The following is a 26,759-nucleotide window of genomic DNA, read 5'->3' as shown; positions in this document are numbered from 1 at the left end:
GCAGCGATGCACTAGCATCAAATGCCACAGTCAACCTGACATGAGCCAGCTCACTGTGACTTATGTGCTACCATCCCTGGGGTGGCAGAAGAGCTGAAATCCTTTCTGACATCTGAGGACCAAACCAGTCAAATCCCAGCAACAGTGTTTCCCCATCAGCGCCCAGGCTCACTGAAGACTGGTCCTTGGAATAGCCTGCTCCTGACAAGCCAGCTCAGGCAGCCTCCGGCCAGAGACTGCCCGCTGGGCTGGGGAGCTTAAACCAGGCACAGTGGTGAGGGTTGGTGGCCTCTCTATTCATTCCTGCTGCATCCGGTTAAGGGCTCTGGAGCCAGCCTGTCTGTGTGCGAATCCTGGCTGTCCCCCTCACCAGTTTTGTGGCTTTGGGCAATCACTCAACATCACCAGCCTCAACGTCAGTGCATATCGCTAAACAATTAGGGCTGCCTGGGGAGCTAATGTTTATGATACGAATAAAATAATGTATAAGGCCTAGCTCAGTGTCTGCCCTTTAGGAAACACTCAGTTGACATTAACCATTACAGACACCCCCACTTCCTGCCAGGCTCTGGGGATGAAAAGGAGCACAAAACAGACAGGACCCCAGGGCCCCCAGGGCCCAGACCCCGCCAGGAGGACATTCACGTAGGTGAGAGTGTGGCGGTGGAAGAACTGCCCAGAACCAGAGTGGCCAGGCCCGGGTCTGGGGAGTTCTGTGAGCCGGTGGCAGTAGGGCAGGAGGTTATAGCTGGAACCCTCTCCTTGCAAGTGAGGAAACTGATGCCTGGAGACCCCAAGCCTCACCCCTACTTAGCAGCACCCCTAATTACCCCGGCTCCCGTCTGGCCCAGGGCTCTGCCCCACACCGGCCTTCGCGGCAAACCTGGCACGCGAGCTTTGGGAGCTCGGGGCACAGCGAGGCCTATTGCCAGGGATGGGAGGCGGGGCCGGGAGGCTGGGTTCCCAGCCAATGCGAGCCCGCGGTGATGATGTAATGCTCGGCCTCCACCGTCATTGGCTGCCCGTCCTGCCCCTCCAGCCCTGCCCCGGGGCCGTGTCTTGCCGCCGCCGGAGGTTCTTCCGCAGAGGGGGTCGTTCGTCTGGGAAGGGGCGCGGGGACCAAGCAGACCCGGGGACCCGCAGCTGCGACTGCTGCCTTTACCGAACTCAAAGCTCCTGGGGGAGCCCGGGGAGCGGGCTTTAAACGCCCCCACCCCATCACCGCTGCGGGACCAGGGCCTGGGGGCGTGGGGAGGAGCCCGCCTGGGGACAGACAGCCCTGTGCCCGGGAGGAGGAGGCTGGGCTGAGAGCGCGGGGCCCAGGCTCGGCAGCAATGCAGCGCGCAGTTCCGATACCTGCGACCTACTCGAGACGTCTGTGACAAGTACAGGTCCCCAAATGTGGGACCCGAACCTGGAGCTGTCCAGGACTTGGGTTTGCCTTGGAAACCCAAGGACTGTGCTTTTTAAAAAAGATCATTCAAACGGCGGGGGAGGGGGGAGTGCTTTGGAGAAGTTGGGGATGGGGATCGAGCAGTTTTTACTTCTCCAAGGAGGGCGTGGGGTACAGGAGCACCTGTAGGGAGGCCCCGGGGGTCTCAGATGACTCTAAACCACACGGTCTGACACACAAGGGCCCAGCCCCTCCCGCCACCCTGTGGGGTAGTTCCTCTCCTTATCCCCATTTTACAGATGAGGAAACGGAGGCACAGAGAGGTGAAGGGGCACAGAGTCAGGAGCTGACTCAGGTCTACTTGACTCAAGGCCGGTGCTCCTCCACTCACATGAATGGCCGGCCCAAGGGCAACCAAGACTCGGGGGAGGGTTCCGATCTGTGCACGGGGAAGCAGCAGGTGGAGAGCCGGAGTGGGCGTGGGCAGCCCTGGGTGGGGAAGCCTGGGACGGGGGACCTGCCTGGGTGGGAAAGGGTGGAGAAGGGAGGGGCTGCCTTGCAAACCCACTTCCAAGTGGAGTTCCAGAGTCAGGGAGAAGCAGCCCCAAGTGTTGCTGGGGGTCCGCGGAGCATTTCCTCACACTTCTCAGCAACAGGGCAAAGGCCTAGTGTGGCCCCTCATCCCCGATGCCCTCCTTAGTGCAGGCAGGTGGTAGGGACCCCTTCCAGCCCCTCACAGAATGCTGGCCCTGGCTCTCTAGCCTGGGAACTAGCCCAATTCCCAGCTAGCTCCTACCTGTGCTTTTGCCAGAGGTGGGTGTGCAGCTGAGTTGGGGACCGGGGTCTGTCCCACAGAGCACACCTCACCATGCCTGAAAGTACAGCGCTAGCTGCCAAGATCCTGGCCTTGGCCACTTACCAGCTGTGGAACCTGAACATGGTCTTCAAGCCTCTTGAGTCCCTCAAATTCCTGGGGATCACCCCCACGGGGCAGGTGCAGCAGGTGCAAAGACTCCTGGGATGCAGTAAGCGCCCTGTTCAGGTTACCTCCTTCCCTTTTAAGGTGCAAATCTTCAGAGCGTAACACACCAAAACTGCAGGCTGGGCACCTGGACAGGATCTCAGAGATCCCCCAGTCTCCCCACCCCCACATGACAGGCAGAGACACTGAGCCCACCCGGGAAGGTCTTGTCTTAGGTCTGCAGTTGTTGGGGCAGGGCCAGGACTGGGGCAGGCGCTCCAGACTCCCAGCTCAGGCCTCTTCCATGCCCCGGGTCTGCCCCAGTGACCATACCTGGGAGTGAACTAGCTGAGCAGGAACTCCTCAGCAAAGAGTCAGGGAAGGGGCAGGGCAGGCAGACGGGAGAGGGATGGGTGGACCACTGAGCCGAGGTGGAGAGTGGGGCAGGGGAGGAGGAGAGGCCCTGTTTCTCTCCTTGATACCCTCTTCCTTCTCTGTGGGGCCGACTGAGTGCCCTCCCAGGCCTTCAGAGCAGCCTCGAGACAGAGAGACAGAAGTCGGAAGGTAGTGGGGAGAGAGCAGACCAGAGAAAGGAGGAGAAAGACTGATGACTATAGCTACAGGGAAGGGCCCTTGGAGGTCCTGAGATGACATGAAGGAGCTCACCATTCTGACCTGCCAGGATGCCAGGCTCTGCCCTCTGTGTGGCTCCCACTGCCCTCACCCTCAGAGGGGGCAGAGGAGGGGAGAAGGGGCAGCTTGGCTCCTGCAGTGGAGGAAAGGAAATCCTGGCTGGTGGGATGGGACCACCCGGCTGGGAGCTTGCTGTGGGACCACGGACAAGCCGTTTGCCCTCTGGGCATCAGGCTCCCTATTCCCACAAAAAGGAGCCAGACTAGGGGGTTTCAGAGACAGGTTTAGTTCCAGCACTGGTGACCCTCCCCAACAACTTGAACAGCTGGCATGACCAACCCCATGTGGCCAACGATGCAACAGAGGCACAGAGGACATGGGTGAGGGCCTAAAGACACACAGCAAGGCAGCACCAGAGCACAGAGCTGAGGGGCAGGATCTGGGAAGTTCTGGAATTTCTTACTCAACAGCAAGAAAACACGGTCCTATGAGAGACACTTCCACCAGGATCCCCCGGGAATGTGGAAGTAGCTTTTTCATAGGAGTTTCAAAGGCTGGCCACTGGCAGATAGGAAAAAAACAGGCTGAGAAAACATCTCATCGGGTGAGCCAGCTGTTGCCTGATGGATTAAATGGTTGTCCGGTTACCTGGCCAACCGCCACCAGAGTGCAGGATGGGTGTCTGCCAGCTTCACTAACAAATGTGGGGGCTTCAGGCCCTGGCTTGAGGGTACTTTCGGGTTGCCTCAGTCCCCCTTTGAATCAGAAGTTCTGGGCCGCTTGGCCACCCCACACTTGCCCTCTTCTGAGCACTGGTCTTTCCCCTCCCTCTCTCTTCACTGAGTTCTGTGTCATTACCTATTGTCATAATAATGCTGCACAACAAACCACAGAATCCAGTGGCTTTAAGAGCATGCATTTTCTTTAGCGGGGCAGTCCAATCTTGGCTGGTCTCACTTGTGTCTGCATCTGGGGTCAGCTGGCCGATCAGGTGTGGGCTGGGCTCTCCCACATGTCTGAGGCCTCAGTTGCAACAACTGGACTGACCTGGCTCTGCTGAATGTGATCTCTCATCCTCCAAGAGGGTAGCCCAGGCTTATGCACACTGAGAGGCAGGAACCTGAGGGCCAGTTGCAGCGTGCAAGGTCTCTCACAGCTTGGGCTTAGGTGCACCATCACTTCTGCTATATTCCTCCTGCCAACACAAGTACCAAGGTCAGCCCAGGTTCAGGAGGTGGGGAGAAGCAGCAGAGCCTCATTGCAAAAGGCATGGATATAGAGAGCCCTTCACTGGGTCCATTAATGCAATCAGTATACAGTGAACACCAACTCCACCTCTCTTCCCTCCACCTGTTGGCAGATTTCCTGTTCTTCAAGGCCCATCTCAAATCTAGCTGTTTGTGAACATCTGCCTGAATGTCCCCCTCCTCACCCACCCCGGACTAAATGAGTAGCAGGATACTATCTGAGGCACTGGGTCCCAAAAGGGGGGTGCCTAGAACAGGAACAGGATGTGACTGGCCCTGTGGGCTCTGGCTGGGGTCTCTGTGGCTGGGACAGGAACCCTGAGACACCAGGGCTCACCCCTGCCTAGGCCTTGGGTGAAACCCCTCTGAGGATGAGGAGCAAGCTGTGAAATCACACACTTGCTGCAGGGAAAGGCACACCATCCTCTGTCACCTCATAAGCATCCACTGAGGGCCTCCTGGTTGTGCCAGGCACTTGCATGCAACACCTCATCAAACCCTCCAACTTACAAGATGGTTGTTGTTTTCACTCCCATTTTACAGATGAAGAAACTGAAGCTCAGAGCATTTGACTGACCAACCAAAAGTCATACAGCTAGGAAGTAAGGGAACCAGACCCCCGGTTGTATCTGAAACAAAACCAGAACTTCCTCTCCTCATTGCTGTCACCTCTCTGAGCATCAGTCCTGCTAAAAACAGTTGCAGCCCCAGGTACCAGGCACGGTTCTAAGCACTTCACATTAATGCAACCAGTTAATAAAAGTATTTTGCTTTAATCACTTTCTCTTCACAACTGGGCAAACTACCCTTTGAGGTAGATATAGTTTTTACCCCTGTTTTACAGATGTGGCACAGAGAGGTTAAGTGACTTGCCTAAGGTCACACAGCTGGAAAGTGGCAGAGGTAGGCTTTGGATCTTCAGCACTGAGCTACACTGCCACACACTCACCATTTTTGTAGTCAGGATTTCACAGGCTCAGGGTCTGAGGGGATCCACACATACTGGAGGTGGGGGAGGCAGGACACAGAGCTGCCTCGGAAATAGAAGAAATAGGAGCAGAAATAGAGCAGAGCAGAAGAAGAAACAGGAACAGAAATAGGAGCCTGGAGAAAGGGTGGGAAGCAGAGCATGGGCTCAGCCAGCCGAGTCTCTCCTTTCCAAGTCACAATGCCAACTAGAAGCCCTGGCCAAGTGCCCAGTGCAGCGGGGCTCTGGGAAGAGGGTGCGATGGTGGTCGCATATGGTGGTGCCACACGAGACTGCCCTCCAGAGGCCTGCTGCTGCCTCTGGCCTCTGGAGACCCCCTCCAGGGAAGGCCCTGATGGCCTGGCTGGCCGTTTCTGCAGAAACGTCAGCTGAGGAGAAGTAAGGAGGCAGGAGGGGAGCTGAGAGGAGCTGGAAGAGCAGACTGGGCAGACAGGAAGCAGGAGAGGGCGCTTTGGAGTCCCCATTAGGCAGGCCATGTGTTCAAATGTGGACAAATGCATGCTAGCAGGCACCGAGCCTGGGTGGGCCCAGCAGCAGAGCAGAGTGGAGAGGGCCCGGCTTGCCCCAGGTATCATTGCCTGGGTCTGCATGATACCAAGGAAAAATAGGGAGTCTGGGTGCCCCGCAGCCAAAGGAAGGAGCCCAGAGCTCCTGCCTGGGGATGACATCTACTATCAGCCACCTTCTCCTCCAGCACCCCTGGGAGGTAGGGATTATAGAGGCCCATAGAAATTAACTGATTTGCCCAAAGTCACACAGGTACTAACTGAGGGAGGGTGGGGGGGAGTGGGTGGGATGGCATGATTCGAACCCAGTCCTGCCTGATTCCAGAAGGGGTCCCTAGCCAATGCCCCCGACTCCTGGCCAGTCTGTAGGGCACAGTCCTACGAGTGCTCCTTGGGCTTCAGTGATGGTGTCTGGGTTGGCTGACACCCCACCCATCCTGCCAGAGGATTACAAAACACCCAAGGCCCTGAGTTAATGGTAGAATCCCAGGCTGGCACTCCAAGATAAGCTCCCTGAGGGCATGAAAAGATGTCGCTGATTTAAATGTAATAATCGTGACCTCAGCTTATAGAACCCTTCTCTGTGCCAGGCACCAGCTAGGTGCTATGCGTCTGTAATCCATCACCTGATCCTCACGACATGGTAATGGCATAGATACTGTCATCACCATCATCCCCACTTTATAGATGAGCAAACTGGGCAACAAGACAGGAAGTCAAAATGCAACCTGGTGTCCTGGATTAGATCCCAGAGCAGAAAAAGGACGTGGGTGGGAAAACTGGAGACATTTGAATAAAGTCTGGAGCTTAGCTAACAGCAATGAATTGATATTAATTTCTTGATTTTGATGGATGTACTAAGTAATGTAAGATGTTAATATGAGGGGAAGCTGGGCAAAGGGTATATGGGAACTCTGTCTGCAACTCTTTTGTAATTCTGAAATTTTCTCAAAATAAAAAGTTTAAAAATAAAAGAGTTTAAATGGCTTGCCTGAGGGCACACAGCTGGTGGTTGCCAGAGTGAAGATCCGATCCCAGGCCATCTGGCTGCAGTGTTCATGCTATGACCATCACACTCTGCCAACTCGGAGGGCCACTGTGTCACCTGCCCCCCCATCATGCTTTGACCCAGGGCTGCAGGTGCCCACGGGCATTGTGTCAGAGGGCAGACCAGCCTACTAGGCTCAGAGCCTTAGCAGGAGCCTTAGCAGCTAAATTAGGGTCCCCCACAAGGCAGGGTTGGTGGGAAACACACACACCTAAATCTGTGTTTGTTCCCAGCCTTGACCTTTCCTATCCCCAGGATCTTGGATGAGTGAGTCCTTCTCTCAGGTTCCTTCAATTATCCAAATCCCAAACAGTCCAAGCCCCATTTTCTCCCTGGTGTTGTACCTCCTCCTTGTGTGTCTTCTTTATGCATGGAACAAAGGGGTACTGGATACCCCCAGTCACTCCTCCCCAACCAGCCAGCTGTGTTCCTTATGTCCTTGACATTGTTCAAGTGTCAAAGTGTCCCTTTGTTCTATGATCTGGCGGTGCTCGTGGCTTCCTGAAGTTTCTGCTCCTGTGTTCCCCTAGTGTCTCCTTTACCCTTCTCCAGTTTTCCAACTCAGAAGGAACAGCATCTGGGAGAAACTGGGGCTTGTTATATTGCATAATATAGCAATTTCTTCTATTAAATGCTCTTGAGAGAACAAAACCAGCAAGTGCCATGTGACCCATAGGGCAGCCTGAAGAATGGGGCCACTTCCCCCCAAGGCCTGAAACCCCATTTTCTATGATGCCTGTGCTGACCATACGGCATAGCTTTTGGAGTTAGACTGGCCTGGGATTGAATTCAAGCTCTACCACTTATTACCTGTGAGAACTAGGCCTGGTTTCTCAACCTTTCTGAGCCTCAGTTTTCTTTCTCATCTGTAAAATGGGAACAATCATACCCACCCTTGGGGTTGTAAGAATTCAGTGAGATAATACGTGGGTACTTCAAAAAGTTCATGGAAAAATAGAAATGAAAGATAATACAAATCTTTCCATGAACTTTTTGAAGTCCCCTCACACATATGTGGCACTTCTCACAGGGCCTGGCAATGAGAATTCAATAAGTTGTAACTTTTTTTATTGTTATTGTGATTAGTGTTGGAGAGACTCTTATAACAAAGAAAGGAATTTATTTAGCTTCTGTGTGTGGCTAGCAGCCTCACATGGAGAAAAGCTCCACTTTGGGGCTATAGCAGTTAGCTACTGCTTCATAAAAAACTATTTCCAAACTCCATGGCCTAAAACAGCGATCATGTATCATTTTTCATGTGTCTGTGGATTGGCTGGGAGTTGGTTGATTTATGCTGAGTGGGCTGAGTGGCTCTGCGGGTCCTGAATGGACTCACACGTAAGTCTGCAACTGGCAGGCTTGGGGGCAGCTCTACTACACACGTCTTTGACCCTCTTTCATGGATCACTAGGCTAGCCTGAGTTTATCCTTCTCATGGCACTATCAGAGATACAAAGAGACAAGCCTTGTCATGCAATTGCATGTCAACGCTGCTTGTGTCATGCCTGCTAACATGCCACTCACTGAAGCAAGTCATGTGGCTGAGGCCAGAATCAAGAGGTGAGGAAGTGCCCTTTGCCCACAATGGGAGGACACTGCAAAGTCACATGGCAAAGGACATGGATACAGGGAAAGGTACGGAACTGGGCTCACTAACACCATCAGTCTTCCAAACTCCACCCTCATGACTCCAATTATCCAGGTCCTTCCCACATACAAAATTCACTCACTCCCATCACAGACTCCAAAACAACCAGTGGCTTCCAGCTCAAAGTCCACTATCTCATGGTCTTCATCAGGTCCAGATGCAGCTCCTCCTGATCCACCTACCATACCTCCAACATACATGGTGACTAGGGACAGGACACACGCAATAAACACTGCCATTCAAACAGGGGAAGAAAGGGAGGCCCAGAGCAGTCACTGTTCCATAGCAATTCTGAAATCCTGCTGGGAAAATGTTTCCAGTTACCCCTACTCTGGGGGTAAGTAACATTCCTTAATTAGCCCCAAGATCCTCATCCTGGGAGAAGTCCCCTCTCCACTGTTTTCTGTGGCTCCTGCTTCAGCAAATGACTCATCTCACCACTACATAATGCGGGGTGCCATTTTTTCCACACCCACTAGCAGTTTCCTTGTTATTTTTCCAGCCTCGCCTAATAGTTTACTCAGTCCTATCACCCAAACCCAAAAACCAATGCTTCATTTTTTAAGTTTTGTTATGGAAGCACCCCACTTCTGGGTACCAGTTTATGTTTCAGTTAGCTATTGCTACAGAATGAAATATTCCAAATCTCAGTGGCTGAAAATAACAATCATTTATTATTTCTCACATCTCCATCAGTCAGCTGGGGGCTGTCTGATCCAGACTGAGCATGACTGGTTCTTCTGGTCTCAGCTGGACTACAATCTAGGGGATCAGTTGATCTCGGCAGGGCTCAGTTAGGGATGGCTCTGTTCTATGTGTCTCTTGCCTCCTCCTGCCTAGCTAGACCATCTAAAGGGAATGGCCGTGGCACAAGAGAACAAAGTCAACCCCACAAGCCCTTTTCAAGTCTCTCCTTGAGCCATATCTGCTATGGTCCCATTGGCCACGTGGCTGAGATCAAAACACAGAGTCAAGAGTAGGAAGTACCTCCCACCCGCAATAAGGAGGGCATTGCAAAGTCATATGGCAAAGGGCATGGACCCAGGGAGGGGTGAAGAATGTGGGCCATTCATGCGGCCTGCCACTGTGGTCAAAGGTGAACACTCACGCCTTTCCAGTTTTTTGCACCTGCTTTTTCCTCTTCCAGGATCATTAGCCTTATGATGGTATGAAAAGGTGGTGTCCTCATTTTTCAGATGGGAAATCTGAGGCTCAGAGAGGTAAAGTCACTTACTCAAGATCACAACAGCCAATGAGTGACAGGGTTCATATTTGAATCTAGGCCCATTTGGACACATGTTTGGTGAAAAGCAAGTCATTTCTGTGATGGCCATAGCCATGGGGTTCTTAAATTGTAGGACCTGATTCTGGCTAACATGCTGGGAGAAAAGACACCATTTATTGGGAGGAAACTGGAAGGCTCACAGAAGTTAAAGAAAAGCTGAAAAAAGGTAGTTCCAGAGAACTGAGTCAGAAACGGGCTTTTGGGGGGCACCATTATGAGAATGACTCATTCAGCCTAAAATGCAAGCGTCCAGAGAGTCTGGCCCAGCCTGAGCATCATGCCTACCCAGTGGGAGGGACACGGAGATTGACAGGCCCACCAGACCTCCTGAGATGGGAGGGATGGTTTCTTAAAAGAAATGCAGAGTGAAATTATGACAGAAAGGAGAAGGGATGAGGTGACCTGGCTCAGGGGAAAGTTCATTTCCTTCCAGGAGATGGTTGGGGGCATGGACTTGGGAGCCGGGCTGTCTGGCTTTGCAATCCTGACTTTATCACTTACTGGTTGTGCTTACTAATATAGACAGCGTACTTTACCTTTCTATGCATCGGTTTTCTCTTTGGTAAAATGCTGTCATTTCGTAGCATATCGACCACACTGGGTTATTGTGAAGTGTGAAAGAACTCACGTGTAATGAGCATTGTAATGCACATGCAATGAGCATTCTATTTGTACCACTGTGTCCAGGAGCTGGGGGAGAGAGCGCAGAGCTCAGGATAAGTCTGCCATCTGGAGAGACAGCGCAGGCTGCCAAGGTGGGGCCCGATAGCTGCAGCAGCTGCAGCCATGACGGGCTGTGTCCCTCCTGGCTGGTCCTGCTCCTGGGCCCTCCATGTCTGGGTGGAGGAGTTCTGAGAACTCAGAGAATGTAGCTGCTGCTGAGTCACCGTCACGAGGGGTTCCCTTAGAGAATGGGGTGAGCTCATGGTCCTGCTTCTGAGCCTCGTGTTTGTTGGCATTGAAGTTGGGGGCCTTCCAGGTGCCAGGCCCTTTCTGTCAGAGCGCACGGCTTCCTGAGCAGGTACCAGATGAGAAGGCAGTGCGGGTAAGTGGGTGGAGCATCAGACTTGCTTTCATGAGGTCCACTTTGAATCGCAGCCTCACCATCACACCAGCGATGTGAACTCGGGCCAGCTGCTCCAAGCCTCAGCTTCATCGTGTGTCCAGAGAGGGGGTGGCCGAGGGCTCTAAGTACCATTGCAACTCCCCGATTCTGCCACTCAGAGCTTAACCCCAGGGTTGGTGCCAACTTCTCCCCTCTCTGACCCCGGGGCCTTGTTTGTTTCCAACAATGACCAGGTGGCTCTTAAGTGCCATCATCTCTGGGTCACTTTTGCTTTTCTGCTTAGGCAGGCACACAAAAGCGTTGGGTACCCGACTGTGCATGGGTGGAGACCACATATGACAACCCAGTGTTACCAACGGGGACAGGGTGAGCGAGGCCTGTCTTCACCCATCTCCACTGGCATTTCTGACTCCGACTACAAGTCAGGCACCGCGCTGGGGGGTGGGGGGGGTGGTCAGAGGAGGTGAGGCGAGCGCACTCAGCATTAGACGTGCGCAGCAGGCGTGCTGGCTTCAGAGAGGCACAGGCTCAGGGAGGCTTCAGGGGACCCGCTCGCTCACAGCAGCTGCTCTCCAGAAACCGCTAGGCAGGATGTGCCCCCCGCCTGGCTGTTCTCTCCTAATCTCATGATCTCAAGGAAGGAAATCAGGTTAGACTGACAGGCTCGTCTTTTACAGAGCTGCTTGTTTTTTGTAAGGTTTGTTCTGTTGCCCTGTGTGACCCAGACTGCAATGAAGTTAGTAGAGAAGACCGTCAAGCATTCTGATGGTGGAATGGGACAGGACCGTGGATCTCACCCAGTCCCATCCCCTCATTTTTTAATCTTTTAAAAAAATTTTCCTTTTGGGGAATTACCTCTTCACCATGTTTATAGTCTCAATGTGAGAATGATTCCAGGGACAGGACCCCACCACAGAGACAGAGGGGACAGAGGCTCCTGGTCTGGTGCCTGTGACCTTGGCTCAGCTCTAGGGGACACCTCTCTTGTTCTCAGGTGACCTAGTCTGCCACATGGCTGGAAAGGGAAGTCACCACCGCAGCTGGTCACTCTGTGTAGTGAGCAGGAGGTGTGGCTTCATGCCCAGCTTTGCTGTGACTAGTTATGTGACATTTGGTGTGTCCTTTAACTTCTCTGGGGCTCCATTTTTCCATCTGGAACACAGCCAGATGTCACAACCATGATTTTGAGTAAAAGAAGCTGAACACAAATAATATGTATTATATGAGTCAATTTGTATCCAGTTCCAGTAACAGGCAAGACTAAACTTTATTATTTAGGGATGCATACATGGTGCAAAACTATTTTGAAAAGAAGGAAAAGATCTTCATAAAAGCAAAGCCGTGAGTGCCTTTAGGAAACGGGACAGTGTGAGTGGGAAGAGCCACGTGGGGAGGGTGACGTGCTGTCATTCCTCTTGACCTGCGCTGTTGGTTACACAGGTATTTGCTTTATAATTATTACAATTACAGTTATTCATAACACTTTACACTTGTTTATGTCTTTTTCCATCTGTCTGCTATAATAATGATGATGAAAGTGAAAAAATGGACAATGGATTTAAGGAGTCTTGTAAACTGTAAAGTGCTGTCCACATATCAGAGCTCGTGAATAACCTCCTCATCCTGCCTGTCCTTCTCTATGTTCATAATCCAAAACATTCAAATCAGAAGGGACTATTCTAGCTTCCATGTTCCATTTTACTGAGGGGCAAACTGAGACCCACGAAGACAAAGACATCCTCTCCTGCTCTCCTCCTGCCCTCTCAGGGGTTGCAGGCCCCAGGTGCGTGCTTTCCTGGGCCCTGATGTCCCATTCTTGCCTTGAGCTGCTGGAGGGTGTGTGTGAATCCAGCCACCTTGAAGGGAAGAACTCACAGAGCGTTTTCCCTCCTTTGGGGCCTGTTCCAACACCCTCCATCTCAGGCTGAAAAAAACATTTGCAATTTCCTCTCGCCCACGATTCCTTTCGGAGGTGCTCAGCCTTCAGAGCCATAGAAGGCTTTATTATTTTTTAAAGAACACACACACTCCGCTCACATCAGCCCTTCTGAGCATCCTTCTGCAAACCACTCCTGAGGCATAAAAACTGGGCAGGGGAGGTCACTGGATCCACTGCAGGTGAATCTAAGGTTCCAGCTCACATTATGAGCATGCAAAAGGCTCCCTGTCTCCTTGTCACCTCAGCAGATATGGCCTTATTTCCCTTTGAATAAATTGCCTCCAGCTTGGAGCAGCCAGAAACTTTACCAGCAGCCCTGCTCCTAAGGCCTGTAATTTGCTAGATATTAGCAGTGACTAAGGTTCACCAGCCTCCCTTTGTTCTAGGTGGTGGAGACCAATTGTTCCACAGTTTTAATTTTCAGCATGGGTCAGAGAGCTGTGGACACTCAGCCATCCAGAGGCCCCAGGCCTGGGCAGGGGTCTGTTCTCTCCTGACATTGGTCTGTGTCCTCCTCACCTCACCCAGACTGGTGAGGGACATACCACTGACCCTCCATGACATTTGTTCATTGTTGTTTCTTCCCTGTTTCCCTCTCACTTGCCTTCCAGAACAAGAAAGAAACAAGAGTGGGTGGACTGACCTCTATTTTCGTGGCTTTGTTAAAAACTGGAAGTTTTCTGAAAGACTGGTGAGATCCTCCAAATCCCTAGCCTCTGAGAGCCAGAGGGAAAGGCCATTCATGTTCGTGGACCTGGAACCTGTCCACCACCAGGCCCAGCCCTGGCATGAGGCCACAGCAGCAGGGCCACTGCCCCAGTGAAACTGGATCCATCCAATGAAGGTCTGTGCCTGGACCCTGTTCTGCAGTTCAGAGGTTGGGTAACTTTGTGCCTGTCCTTTCCCCTCTCCAAGCCTCAGTTTATGCATCTGTAGAATAGGTATGCCCCACAGGGCATATGAAGAGGCAGGACCAGCTGCACAATTTGCAGGTCCCAATGCAAAATGAAAAGTGTGGGCCCTGTTCAAAAGTTATTAAACATCACAAGATGGTGACAACAGAGCATCAAACCAAGTGTGGGTCCCTCTAAGTGTGACTGCCCAAGTTGCACCCACATGATTCCCCCACCCGCTGGGAGGAGGTCTTTGTTCATTCATTCAGCAAATAGTAGGGACCTACTTTGTGCCAGGTACAGGTCACATGAGCTAACAGATGCCAAGTCCTCCACAGACCTGCTAAACAGTAGGTACTCAATAAATGGTACCTTTTATTCATGTAAACCTCACAAAATAATACAGCGTGTATTATAATCCCCATTTCACATATAAGCAAACTGCAAGAAATTTACCCAAGTGAAAGAGTTTGGATGTGTTGTCCCCTTCAAAACTCATATGGAAATTTGATCTCCAATATGGCAGTGTTGGAAACTGATTGAGTCATGGGGGTGGATCCCTCATGAATGGATTAATGCTCTCCCTGGGGGAGGGGGAAATAATGAGTGAGATCTCACTCTATTAGTTCCTGCGAGAGCTGGTTGTTTATAGGACCCTGGCACCTTCTCTGTTTCTCTCTTGCTTCCTCTTACCATGTGATCTTCTTGTACCCGCCAGCTACCTGCCACTTTCCATCATGAGTAGAAGCAGCCTGAGGCCCGTGCCAGATGCAGCTGTCCCAGAATCATAAGCCAAATAAACGTCTGTTCTTCCTATATACCCAGTCTCAGGTATTTCTGTTATAGCAACACAAATGGACTAATACACCAAGGTCCACAACTAGCAAGCAAGAAGGGTAGGTGTTGAACCTAGTTCTAACGCCAAGACCCAGGTTCTTTCCAGTTCTGCAGGCAACTCCAGCAGGCAGGCATGAGTGGGAAGGAGGGTCCCAAGTCTCAGCTGAAGGTCAGAGGGCAAAGTTTCCCTGAAAGAAGTGGGGATGGGCTGGGGACCTGTTTCTCACTTGGGTGCCCCCCAACCTCCCTAGCCCAGCCCCTAATGCTGGAGAACCTCCCAGAATCACTGTCTCATCCTAGGCTGGCTAAAAGCCATGTGCCCAGAGATCCTTTGAGTGACTGCCTGGAAGCCTGTGGGTCACCAGGGTGAGAAGGGACATCAACAGAGCCCTAGAAGCTCTTGGGTAGCAATCCAAATGCTCCAACCATTCTCAAAGGGACAAAGACAGACTACATTGCAAGCCAGACAGACTTGAGTGTAAAACTGACTAAAGTTTTGAAAATGAGCCATCTGCCACTGGGAATATAAATGTGGTCATTCCCTCAATAAGGCAAGTAAATTTCTTTCTAACTCAAAATATGGCAGAGATAGCACTGGGAGGTGGAGAGGTTTAAACAAGAAAGATCGCCTACTGTGAGCTTGGCACATGATAGGAGCTCAGTATGTGCTAGTTCAATCTGAAATTGAGTTGTTCACTAAAGTGGACCAAGACCAGCCTTTCAGTCCCCAGAGCCAAGATCTGCTGGGCTGTTTTTGTCTTGAAATCAGGCGCCTCTCTCTCCCATATAGGGGAGTGTAGGTTGTGCACTGCGCAATGGGAGTGACGTCCTGGAGTTGTGCAGTGTGCAGCCTGTGAGGCAGGCCAGGTGAGGTGGGCCTGCTTCCCTAAACCACTGGTGGATCCCAGAATGGATAGCGATGGATTGTTCCTAAATAAAATCTCACCCTGACCCTTCAGAGCTGGCAGTGAAGGCCGAGTCTCCATAGGGGACAGTGCCCGGCCTCTATAGCTCCAGTTGTTGAGCTGTATAGAGCACCCAGGCCCTCCTCAGGGTGTCCTCACTAATTGCCGTGCGAGCACCATGCCGCTCGGGGACAGGAGCTACTTCCTATTCCTCCTAAATTCCCCTCCCTTCCCCTTTGCCCAGCCAAGATCAGACAGAAGCCTGGAATGAAGACTTTCTTAGAAGCCCCTGGATGACAAAGAGGAACTCAACAGTCACGTGCAGCTGGGCACTGTGGCTTGCTGGCTTCATCGGCTCTATCCAGAGCCCAAGGGCCCGTCCTGGGCCCGTCCCAGCCTCGTGGGAGTAGGGAACAGTGTGAGGAATTCACCCAGCAGCCGCGGCCCCCTCCTGCCTCGGGTACCCTACGCCCTCCAAGGGAGGAGTCTCCAGGGAGTGGTCCAACTTTTCTTCACTTCAGCGCACAGAAATAGAGGAGGTCCCCCGCGGGAAAACGTCAAAATTCTAAGCATCCTGCTCCTCCTGGTCCCTCTCCACCAACATCCCGTTATTTTCCTGAAGCTTCCATCCTGACGGGTCTCAGGGCAGGGGCATTGGGGCTTGAGGTCAATAGTCCTGATTGGAGTCTTGACTCTGCTCTGAACTGGCTGTGTGACCTCTGGTGAGTCCCTGAACTTGCCATCCTGGCCCTCAGTTTCCCCATCTGTGGGACAGGGACAACAGTGGCCTCCCTCACAGTGCTGCTGGGAAGATCCTGTGAATGTTGAGGGGAAATTGTTTTGTGTCTTAGTGCTAGGGTCACTATGACACCCTGCCTTGGCCAGGGGATATTTTAGTTCTCTGTGGCATTGGATGGCGTCCAGAGCAGGATCGAGGCTCAGAGGCCTCCAGTGGCTGCCAGGGTCCTGTTAATGCTTGCCATGGAGATACCCACGACTAATGCCCCCTCCTGTTCCTAGGGAGAGAGGAGAGGGTAATAATGGGGTCAGAGGCCTTGCCCTGAAATTTGCACAAGGGAGCCTCTTCCCACGTGATTTTTGGTCTATTGGTTGAAGTGGTGTAATTAGCAAGGGGGTGGTAACTGTGAATTCAGAGCAGCCAGGCTCTGTTACTGTTAATAAATAATGAGGGGAGAGCATCAGAGAGACAGAAAGGGAAAGAGATGTGACCCAGAGAGACAGACAGACGGACAGAGCCCATAGAGAAACAGAGCATCCAGGGAGACGCAGAGAGAGACTGGAACAATTATGAGGATGGAGACAAAGATAGGACAGAAGAGTTGTAGGGGATGTGTCTAAAGCATGAACGTTAAAAAGAAAAACAAGAACCCAAACCAAAGTTTTCTTGCATCAGGCGTACCCCGTCCACATCAGTGTCTCGGGTGAGATTGCTTGTGAGGTGTATGACAAGTAATTTGCAAGAGGTAAAAGTGCAAATTAATGTCAGTAAAACTTCACTGAGATTGGAGGTTGTCCCTCATAGGGTCACCTTAACTTGCTGCCTTCTCTTAGTTTCTAGAATAGGACTAAAAGGGCTGGGTGCACTAAGGGGGCCCCAGTTTTCTTGTTTGTAAAATGTAGGAATCCTAGCACCCCCTTCTCAGAGCTATTATGAGGATTGATTGAGACCATGCAAGTGTCTGGCTCATAATAGCTGCTCAATAAATGGTAGCTATTGTTGTGTTTGTGACCATTCCCTTTGAAAAACTAAACCCAACCCACAGAACAGCATGGCACCCCCACAACACACACACACACACACACACACACACACACACACACACACACACACACACACACACACACCCTCCATATGATTTTGCTAAAATCCTGCTCCATAGCCTTTACTGCCAGCTCAATTTTCAGAAGAAAGGGCCCAGAAACATGATTTCTAATCAGATAAAACAAACGTCACTCTATGGGGAGACACACAAGACACACTGTTTGTACTGCTTTGAATGCAATTACTAAAAGGTCATGTCCACCCTGCCACTATCCCACCCCACTCCTCTCGCCCTTGCAGTTGACAAGAAGGAAGAGAAAGTAAGACATCTTCCTTCCAAAGCAGGGACCCAGGGCTCCAGCACCTCTGAACTGGAAGCCACCATAGAGATCACTCAACTGCATTCTCCAGCCCATTTTACAGGTGAGGAGGACAAGGGATGGATCCAAGGTCACACAACATGCATGTGGATCATGTGGACCCAGAACTACAGAAACCCAGTTTAAGCTTTTACAACTCAGGAGAAAGGGCTTTCCCAAGCCTCTGCAGGTTCCTGACATGTTCGCCTTCATGCAGTTTGGTGCCAGATCGTAACCTCACTGTCCTCTGACTTCCTAACGGGCTTCAGCTCCAAGGGCTCTGCCTGCAGACGGGAGAAAAGCAGATTTTCCTACCAAACTGCCAGTTTGCCTTTTGCTGCCTTGCTACAGGATCCATACCTGGACAGTAGTAATCATCAGTCCAGTCACACAGGCAGGCGTGCATGAGTGTTTACCATTAACATGCCCGTTTTTGCCAGACTGTGAGCTTCCTGAGGTCAGGGGCTGGGTAGTTCCAGCCATGTGATCTGGCACAGGTTGTTTACACTCTCAAAGCCTCAGTTTCCTCATTTTCTCCAAAGGCATGATGGAAGAATGAAATAAGACTAAGTATGATGCCTGGAACTCAGTATGTGCTTCATAAATGTTAGTTATTATTTTATTAATTTTTGTTATTATTTGTAGGCCCAGCACCTAACATCATAGTGCCTGGCCAAAAAAAAGAAAGATGCTCAGTAAATTTGGAGGAAATAATGTGGCAGGGACAGTGCCATTTACCAATCACCTACTATGTACAGAACTTCTGCTGCGTATTTGTATGTATCAGTCAGCTATTGCTATGATATGCTGTGTAACAAACACCCACAGACTCAGAGAATTATAATAGCTGTCCTTATCCTCACTCAGGGATCTGCAGGTCAACAGGGGTGAGACTCTTCCCTATGTGTCCACTCTGAGGCTCAGGATAAAGGGGTCACAGGGGAAACAGTCTTCACAGAGATGGCAGAAGTACAAAGGACAAATGGAAACACATACAGCCTCTTCCAGCCCAGGCTGAGAACTGGTGTACTGTCTTTCTGTCCACTTGACATTGGTCAAACAAGTCACATGACCAGCTCAATGTCAGTGGGATGGGGAAATCTACTCTGCCTCTCTGACGCTACAGCAAGAGCGTGGGTGTGTGACACAGGCACAGGGGAGAGAAGAATTACGACCCATGGTCCCATCTGCCCAGGTGCTAGGCAATCTCTGCCTTGCAGATGACCGAGGGCAGGACATGCCACCGATGTTTTCCTCCAGTCTGTACCCACGAATCACCAGAAGGACGCATCCCCACTAGGATCTTGTGGGGGAAAAAAATCTCAAACACAAAATGAAACCTATTTTGAAGCATTTTGCAAGTATAAAATGTAAAGCATAAATAAATAGTAATCTCCGCAGTTAGGGATGTTCATACAAACCCTTCCTATCAGCGTGTTTAATTTCAAGAAGCTGAAAATTGAGCTGACAATGTGTTGTTTACAAGTAAATTCCAGGGTCTAGAAGAAAGAAGAAAGCACAGTTTCAAGCCCACGGATTGTTTTTCTCCATCAGGATCGAGCCTGCATTTTCACCTAACAACATCCTTCCTTCCAGCAATGCCCCCACTTTTGCTTCTCCAGGGCATCGGGCTTGGGGGGAGTGGGTGGCAGAGGCAGAGGGCAGGAGTCACGTGGGTACACCAACTGCTGAGGAGATGGAAGCATCTGGGGCTCCAGGTGTCCCAGTGGCTTGTCTCTGTGGGGCACCCTCCATCCCTGGAGCCAGGTGCTCTCAGACCTCTCCGCGGGACATTGGATGGTGCTGGAAGGAAGGGCAGAGGAAGCAAGCTGTAGGGGGATGGGGGGGATGTGGAAGGAAGTCTGTATTTGCTCCCTTGCAGCAGTGAAGGCTGTTTACCTCCAAGTCTGTGTTTTTCAAGGAAATGGAGGCCAGCAAAAGAAAAACGCCCTTGTGAAAACATTTCCATGAATTTATGTTGTTCATCTGGAGAGGCACAACCCCCTTGGTGAAGCCTCTGGGATTTGACATCATTGGGATGAGGCTGGCCTGCCTCTCTGGCTGCTCAGAATCCATAGCCCCCTGGCCACCGGCCTGCTGGATCCATGATGGAAAAATACCAGGCAGGCCGGGAGGTAACAGGTGCCACCCTGAGCTCAGCAGGGCCAAGGAGAGATGCCCACACATCCACCAGGGCCCACACTGACAGGCAGATCCATTTCTCATTGGAGGAGTGAACAAGGGAACACAGTAGGTAAAATCAGTAGACCTGGGCTTGAGGTCTCAGACCTGCTATTGCAGGGATGTGTGACCCTGGATACGTCACTAAACTGCTCTGAGCCTCAAGGTCCTGTTCTTAAAGTGGGGTGAAAATCTTGTACTTCGCAGGGCTGTTGTGGGGTGTAAATGAAGAAATGTTTATGAAATATTTCATCCCCTTTCCAAACAGGGCAAGGTCAGGGCCTGGGGACAGGTGCCTATAGGCACAGCACACTTGCTGGACTGGTTCTGTGGAATAGGAGTAGGTTCTAGGAAGATACTGGACTAAGCCAAGGGATGTAACTGGGGTCATGAACCACCTGGGGAGCCAGGTGTATTTTGTCAGGGTCAGATGAGAGACCTGAGCAGTCAGGGCAGAGGACGGGAGGAGATTTCCGAGGAATGCTCCCTGGAAAAGGGAGAATGGCCTTGGAAGACAAGTAGCTACTTAGATAAGTAAAACTTAGTACTAGGGAAGTCACACTTAGGTAAGTAGGGCAGGCACGCCTGGCAGGGGGAGTGCTGTGAGCCACATCTGGAGGGCGGACTGCCTGCCGTGTGTTTAGAAAAGGCTGACTGGGTCAGTGTGCTGAGTGGGGAACAGCACAGAGCAGTGGTGAGGACAAAGAAAGAAGGGGAGGGATGCAAGCAGCAAAAAGCCTGGAATGCCAGGCCCAGGGGTGAGGGCAGTTGCCCCAGCTAGAATTTTTTCAGGAGGAGATGATGGAAAAACCAACTCGAACTAGCTTAAACACAAAAGAGAACGTACTGGCTCATATCACTGAGACATTTGGGGGTGGGGAGGAGAGTACTGGGCTTCAGACAAAGCTTAATCCAGGATCATCTGGTCTCATGGCTGTTTTCTCCGCCTTGGCTCCTTTCTCTAGCAAGTCTTCCCCTTCCTGGGCCCATGACGGTTGCCATAAAACTCATGCTTCAGGCCCAAGTCCAGAGGGGACGATGGTGGTCTCTCTGGCCAGCTCCAAGTCAGCAACTAATCGCAGGCCGCTCACGTAAACTGGGTCCCTTGCCTATCCTGTACCAATCCCTGGACCTGGGGGTGGGATGAAGTCCTGTACAAACCACGTGGCTGAGCCTGGAGGATGGTTGTTTCCTGTGGACAGTCAGGTAACCATTCCCAGAAGATTGCATCATGTCAGCCCCAGAGACTTGTCCCACCCGCAGGGGTCCCCCCAGGGCAGTGTCCTTAGGGTGAGCACCACACCTTAGGAGGCAAGACCTGGACTCACAGGGGACTCATAGGGACCCAGCATTCAGGCAGTAGCTCAATGGCCTTCATTAAACAGAAAGTGAGCTCAGTCTCCACGCACCCACAGCAGCTCCATGCAATCCTGGGGACGTCTTGTTTCCAGCCCTCCCATCTCAGACCCTGCAGACGGAGCGGGTGACAGGACAGGGTAGGGCTGGAGTGATGGCTGAGCCTGAAATGGGGTTTGGGAGAGAACAGGGGCTCCCAGCCCTCGCCTGACACCTGTGCCCAGCGAGCTTCTTCTGCCCCTCCCCCATCCTCATATCCTCTCTCCCTTTAATCCAGCAAAAAGCTTTTACCTTGTTTTCATCTGCAGTGGAGACTGAGGATTTAGACCTTCTGAATTTCAAATATTTATCCGTGTTTTAATCTAAACCTCTAAAACTAATTCTGGGCGCTCCATGAGCCACATGGCCCCCTAAGATCCCGAATCCTTTTCTCGTCCCAGACCTGTGTCTCATCAGACTAATGTGGTATAATGGGATTTGTATGGGAGTGTGTGTTTTTAAGAGGAAAGAAAACCACCACACACGTACACAAGGATTTTTGAGATATTAAACTGTTGTTTTAGTCTTTTAGATTTGGGGTGGTTTCCATGGTAACTGATAAGTTTGCTTCTTTGTTCTTTCCAATGTTCTGGAGAAGCCAAGGCAGCTCTCTGTAGCTTCTCAAGTAGGCTTGAATCAAAGTCCCAAAGTCCAAGCACAGGAAGCGGGCAAGCCGCAGCCCCAGCGGTAATGAGCTGCCCCCCGGGATCCCACCACCGATAGGGAGGAAGGCTGGAGCTTGAACAACCCCACGTGGACCCCACTCCCATTCCCATGTCTCCGAGGATGATTCCATCAAGCTGCAAGGAGTCTACGTGCTGCATGCTAGAAGCCCAGGAGGATTCCCTGCAGGTCACAGGAGGCGCAGGGGCGAAGGGAGTGGGCCTGGGGGCTCAGCCTGCCTCAGCCTTCTTGGAACACTGTCTGCAGCTCAGACACCCCCACTGCCCAGGCTTGGAGAGGTTTGTCTTGGGTTCTTCCTCCAGGGAGCCAGGCCAGGGTCACCCTCACTGTTCTCTGGGCTCAGCTGGATCTGCAGCCTCAGCCCCAGGGCCCCAGCTGTATCTGGGAAACTGCTGGGCTCACAAGTCTCACTCCCCAGTGGGGCCTATTCAAGGTTGAGCCTCTGTTTTGCTCATGGCTTCCCAGACTGAGTCCCCAGAGTCCCAGTTATGATACTTTCTGCTTTAGGTCCCTTCTCCTCATCCTCTAAAATGGTGTCTGTCAATTCTCAGTCCTGACATTGTGGGTATGTCAGCCAGGGTCCTGGCAGGCAGGGGACAGAGGGCGTGCTGCACCAGAACTGTGACCATCTACACAATGTGGGCAGGGTTGAGGAGACCAACACGGGATGCTGAAGCTCCCCAGGGCAACACACAGCAGCAGCCCCTATGCCTGAGCTGCAGGAAGGGCAGCCCCGCAGAGGCTGTGACCCTCAATGAGGGACGCAGCTGCTAACTCAGGGCCCCGCGGCGATGGGGCAGTAAATACCTGGCCTCGCTCTCCTCTGCCCTCAGTCACCTGCGGTGCCTCCCTTTGGCCACCTCTACCTGGAAGCCAGCGGGCAGGGGAGCCCACCGATACAGCGGACACAGCGCAGGCCCCGGTCACAGCGCTGCAGAGAAGGGCTGAGAGCGAGCACAGCAGGCTCCTGTGGCCCCGCTGCCCAGCAGTGTCCAGGAGCACTTTTCCACACCCGACATCCTCAGCTCCTGGCAAGTTCCCAAACCTGTCCCCAGTGCTCCTGTTCAGTCAGGACACTCCCAAGGGGTCTCGTGGCCTTGCTGCATCCCGACTTGCCTGCTCAGAGCCTGCTCCTACACCAGGCTCTGTGAAGAAGAAATTATGGGACCAGCCCTGGCCTCTGAGAAGCTCCCAGCCTAGCGCACTGGGGGTAGAGATGGTCCTCCTGGAGAGCAGGAGGCTGAGGCCCTGCAGACATCTGGCCTTCCGGGCACCCAGAGCCACATTACACACCCCTAGTGCTTCCTGCAGCCGATGCCATGAAGTCTCTTGGCAAGTACCAGCCTGTGGGCCAGGGTGGCAGGTAGAGAGTACTTTGGGTCAAGCGTCTAGAAGCAGGCCAGAGAAGCCAGGGAAGAAGTAATGGGCGGTGTTTCCAGAGAGTAAGTTTGAGTTCAATATAAGGAAGAACTTTTGAAAGGTCTAAGCAATTGTCAGTGAAAAAGACACACTTCCCACCCTGCAGAGGCACAGGGCGTACAAGGCTTGACAATGCACCCATGTTTTGGGCGTGAGAGAGACTGGAAGGACATGGGAGAAGGAGCCATCTGGCTGTGTGGAAGGAACAGCATTCTAGACAGAGTGAACAGCAAAGGCAATGGCTCTGAGGCAACAGCATGTTTGGGGGGTATGAAAAGCAACAAGGCAGAGCAAGTGACAGGTAAGGGGAATAGGAAAAAGACCAAAAAGGAGGCTGGGGCCAGGACATGTGGGTCCTTGAAGGAGGGACAAGAAAGGGATCCACTGGAGGACACTGAGTAGAGAAGAGACAGCTTCTCTTCTCCGATACCGTGTTTGCCCCAGAGGGTGGGCAGAGGGTGGAGATGAATATTCTGTCTGCCCTTAAGAGCAGGCTTTTAAAGGCCAAAGTCCGGGGGGGGGGGGGGGGGGGGGAAGGACTGCAGAGGGTGGAGTCGAGAAGGGGAGCCTGGAATACTTTGCTTTGACCTGGGGCTCAGCGCTGAGTGCCTCAGTCCTCAGCATACCTCCAGGATGCCCAGGGGCGAAGCCTTGGTCCGTGTGTCCATGTGTGCACCCTCTGCTCTCGGGAACTTTGTCCCCACTGCTGTGACAACACCGATCTTTGAAAATTATCACTGTCAATTCAGACATTCTGTGTTGTAGGCTCCTGAGAAGACTCCCTACTAAATGAAAGTGATCTTCATGGATCCGTGTGTCCCGGGGTTAGGGACTCTCGGGAGTTCTGTTGCCAGGGCCTGGAGGCACCTGTTCCAGGAAGGCCTTGTCTGAGGTTGCTCAGTGCCAGGCCCCATGCTGGGACACAACAGTGTGAAGACTAAGTGATTGATGCCACAGGTCTACAGAGCAGGTGCTGAATGATGCTTGAGTAGACGGGATGATCTCTGAGGCTCTTTTCACCCTCACAGTAGGTCACAGTCCAGGGCATGGCTGGGAGGGGAGACACATCCCCAACTATCTACAGTTGGGCTGAGACAGGGCCTGTAGCCATGCCTCTTCAGGCAGAGACTCATCCAGAAAGGGACACTGGCTCCTTCAAGGACATGACAGGGAACCTAGGCTGGAAGGACTAGGTGTGTTGTCTGTGAACTCTGGACTTACCTAATCAGAATCTCTGGAGCAGGGGCTGGAATTCTGTGTTTGTAACCAGCGTCTTGGCTGATTTCTGAAGGGAGGCAGCCCAGGCAGGAGGTGCAGGTGGAGCAGAGGCCCAGCAGGGGAGTCTGGCAGAGTGTGTTGAGGGGTTGGTGAGTGGAGCTGTGGGGTTGACAGGGAGAGGAGCACAGGGAAAATGGCCCTGGGAAGGTGGATGGGTGGCACTGAGGACGACTTTCCAGTGAATGAATGAATGGATGAATGAATGAACGAACGTGACATGCCCAGGGGCACACAGCTACAACCTGTGTGGGCACAGAGGATCCCACAGGGCCCCTTACGTACCAGGATCTCTTCTTCGGAAGCTTACAAATTTTAATTGAGTTATGGCTCCAGATACCCAGGAGAGGAAATTAATTGAAGTGCGTCAGCATGTTTGTCAGCTCGCCGATCAGGTTAACCCACTTGACACATGAATCTGGGAGATCGGGACACATGGTGGGGAATTTCTGATGGGAGCTGAGAAAGGCAGGCCCCCAGAATGGCCATGGGACAGAGCTTGAAGAGAACACTTGGCCAGTTAGGCCACTTTGACTGTGGGGAGGTAACCAGAAGGCCGAGTGGTAGAACCCAGTTATTTGTGACCTGCCAGGGCGACCGTCAGGGGGCCCAGGTTCTGTTCTGGTCTTACCAGCTTCTCCACGTGTGACTTTGGTTGGTTCTCCTCTGTTAGGGACCAGATTCTTCAGCTAAGTGGGAGCCTAGACCAGTTATCCCCAGAGAACCTTCCCAGCTCCAAATGTTGAGAAAACCAGCCTCACTCCACCTCTTCCCCGGGACGACCCTGGAGAAACTCTGGGTGGGGTGGAGTTTTCTCCCTGCAAACATGTTTAGCATTTGGGAAGATCAGGGTGTAACCGCGGCTGCCTGCTGCTGACACCGGGGCCAGGAGGCTGGCAGGCCCGCCCGGAGCAGGTGAGGCTTCAGGATGTGAGTGGGTTTTTCCCTGAGCTTCTCAGGACAGAGCTGAGGGAAATTTCAGCAAGTTGGCAGTTTGCCACCTGAGTCAGCCCAGCTCTGGCCTCATTCGAGGAAAATGAACTGCAGGAGATCAGGAAGTCTGGTGCTGGGCAGGATGTGTGTGTGTGTGTGTGTGTGTGTGTGTGTGTGTGTGTGTGTGTGTGTGTGTGTGTGTGTGTGTGTGTAGGCGTGTGCCCATTTATGAGCAAGTGTTCACAGGTGAGTAATGCTGGTGTTCATCGGATGACCATAAAAGTCTAAATACTCTAAAACTTCCTTACCTGTTGGAGAAAAGCCACTGGCCCAAGCACCCCCTGAGTACCCCTCCCCTACTGCCCCAGCCCCTCCCTGGACCCCTGGGACCTCCCCATAAGCCTCCAACTGAAGAGTTAATTCCCAGCACTGCTCCAGAGAAAGCAAAAGAGTGTTCTGGTTGGTGGAAGGGAACGGGGGCCTCCCTGTTGTTAAATATTTTGACAATTGCCCTGTGTGTGCGTGCATGAGCGCATGTCTGCGTGAAGGATTGTCCCTTAGAGCTCACACAGGCCAGTGTCACTAGTGAGGCTGTCACTCCTCTTTCCACAGCAGTTTGATAAAACTGTTCCCTTCCAGGCTGGCTGGTTACTCAGTCGGTTAGAACACAGCCTTATAACACCAAGGTTGCGGGTTTAGATCACTGAACCAGCCACCATAAAACAAACAAAAAGGTGTCCCTTCCACTATTTCAGAGGAAGGAATCTGAAGTTTGGAGGCAGGAAAACTGAGTTCCCAGCCTTGCTCAGCTCAGGGACCCAGATGGGGAAACTAGCTCAGAAATTGACAACCTACCTAAATCGCTTGTCCTGAAAATAGAGGATCCAAGATTTGGACCCAAGCAGTCTGGGTTACACTCGGCCTAGTGATTTTTCTGCTCTGAGTGGGTCTGGGAATGAGCAGCACCAGCTTTACATGGGCTAAACTTCTGGCTTGCAAAGGTCTCTTGCCTCCAGGAGAGCCTCTCAACCCATCCATTCAGCAGACAAGGCCCAGGGAGACTGAGTGGCAGAGCCAGGACTCAAGCCCAGACATCCTGAGTTCAATGACTGGACTCTTAGCATTGCCCCCAGCAGGGAACCCAGGGCACAAGCCTGTGTATTCTCACTTGTGATATGTGGCATCACATACACTGAGCCAGCATTTTCTTAGGTCATTGAAAGACCTGCTAAGCATACAGGCATAGCTGACCAAAACAAGGGAGATGAAAAGAGGGAGCAATCCAAATGACCATCAACTAATGAATGGATAAACTAAAATGTAGTATATCCATACAGTGCAATATTATTCAGCCATAAAAATGAACAAAGTACTGATATAG

General features: G+C 52.0%; 1 long non-coding RNA gene across 1 annotated transcript; it reads left to right on the top strand.

Moving 5' to 3' along the window:
* Positions 1–10,636: 10,636 nt before the first annotated feature.
* Positions 10,637–14,409, top strand: LOC134371674 (uncharacterized). Its single transcript, XR_010022869.1, has 3 exons — positions 10,637–10,754; positions 13,326–13,558; positions 14,326–14,409. It is a non-coding gene; the product is annotated as an uncharacterized LOC134371674 (long non-coding RNA).
* Positions 14,410–26,759: the final 12,350 nt, after the last annotated feature.

This window comes from Cynocephalus volans, chromosome 3 (assembly GCF_027409185.1).
Source record: "Cynocephalus volans isolate mCynVol1 chromosome 3, mCynVol1.pri, whole genome shotgun sequence".
NCBI classification, from domain to species: domain Eukaryota; kingdom Metazoa; phylum Chordata; class Mammalia; order Dermoptera; family Cynocephalidae; genus Cynocephalus; species Cynocephalus volans.
This window is presented reverse-complemented; position numbering and strand designations above follow the sequence as displayed.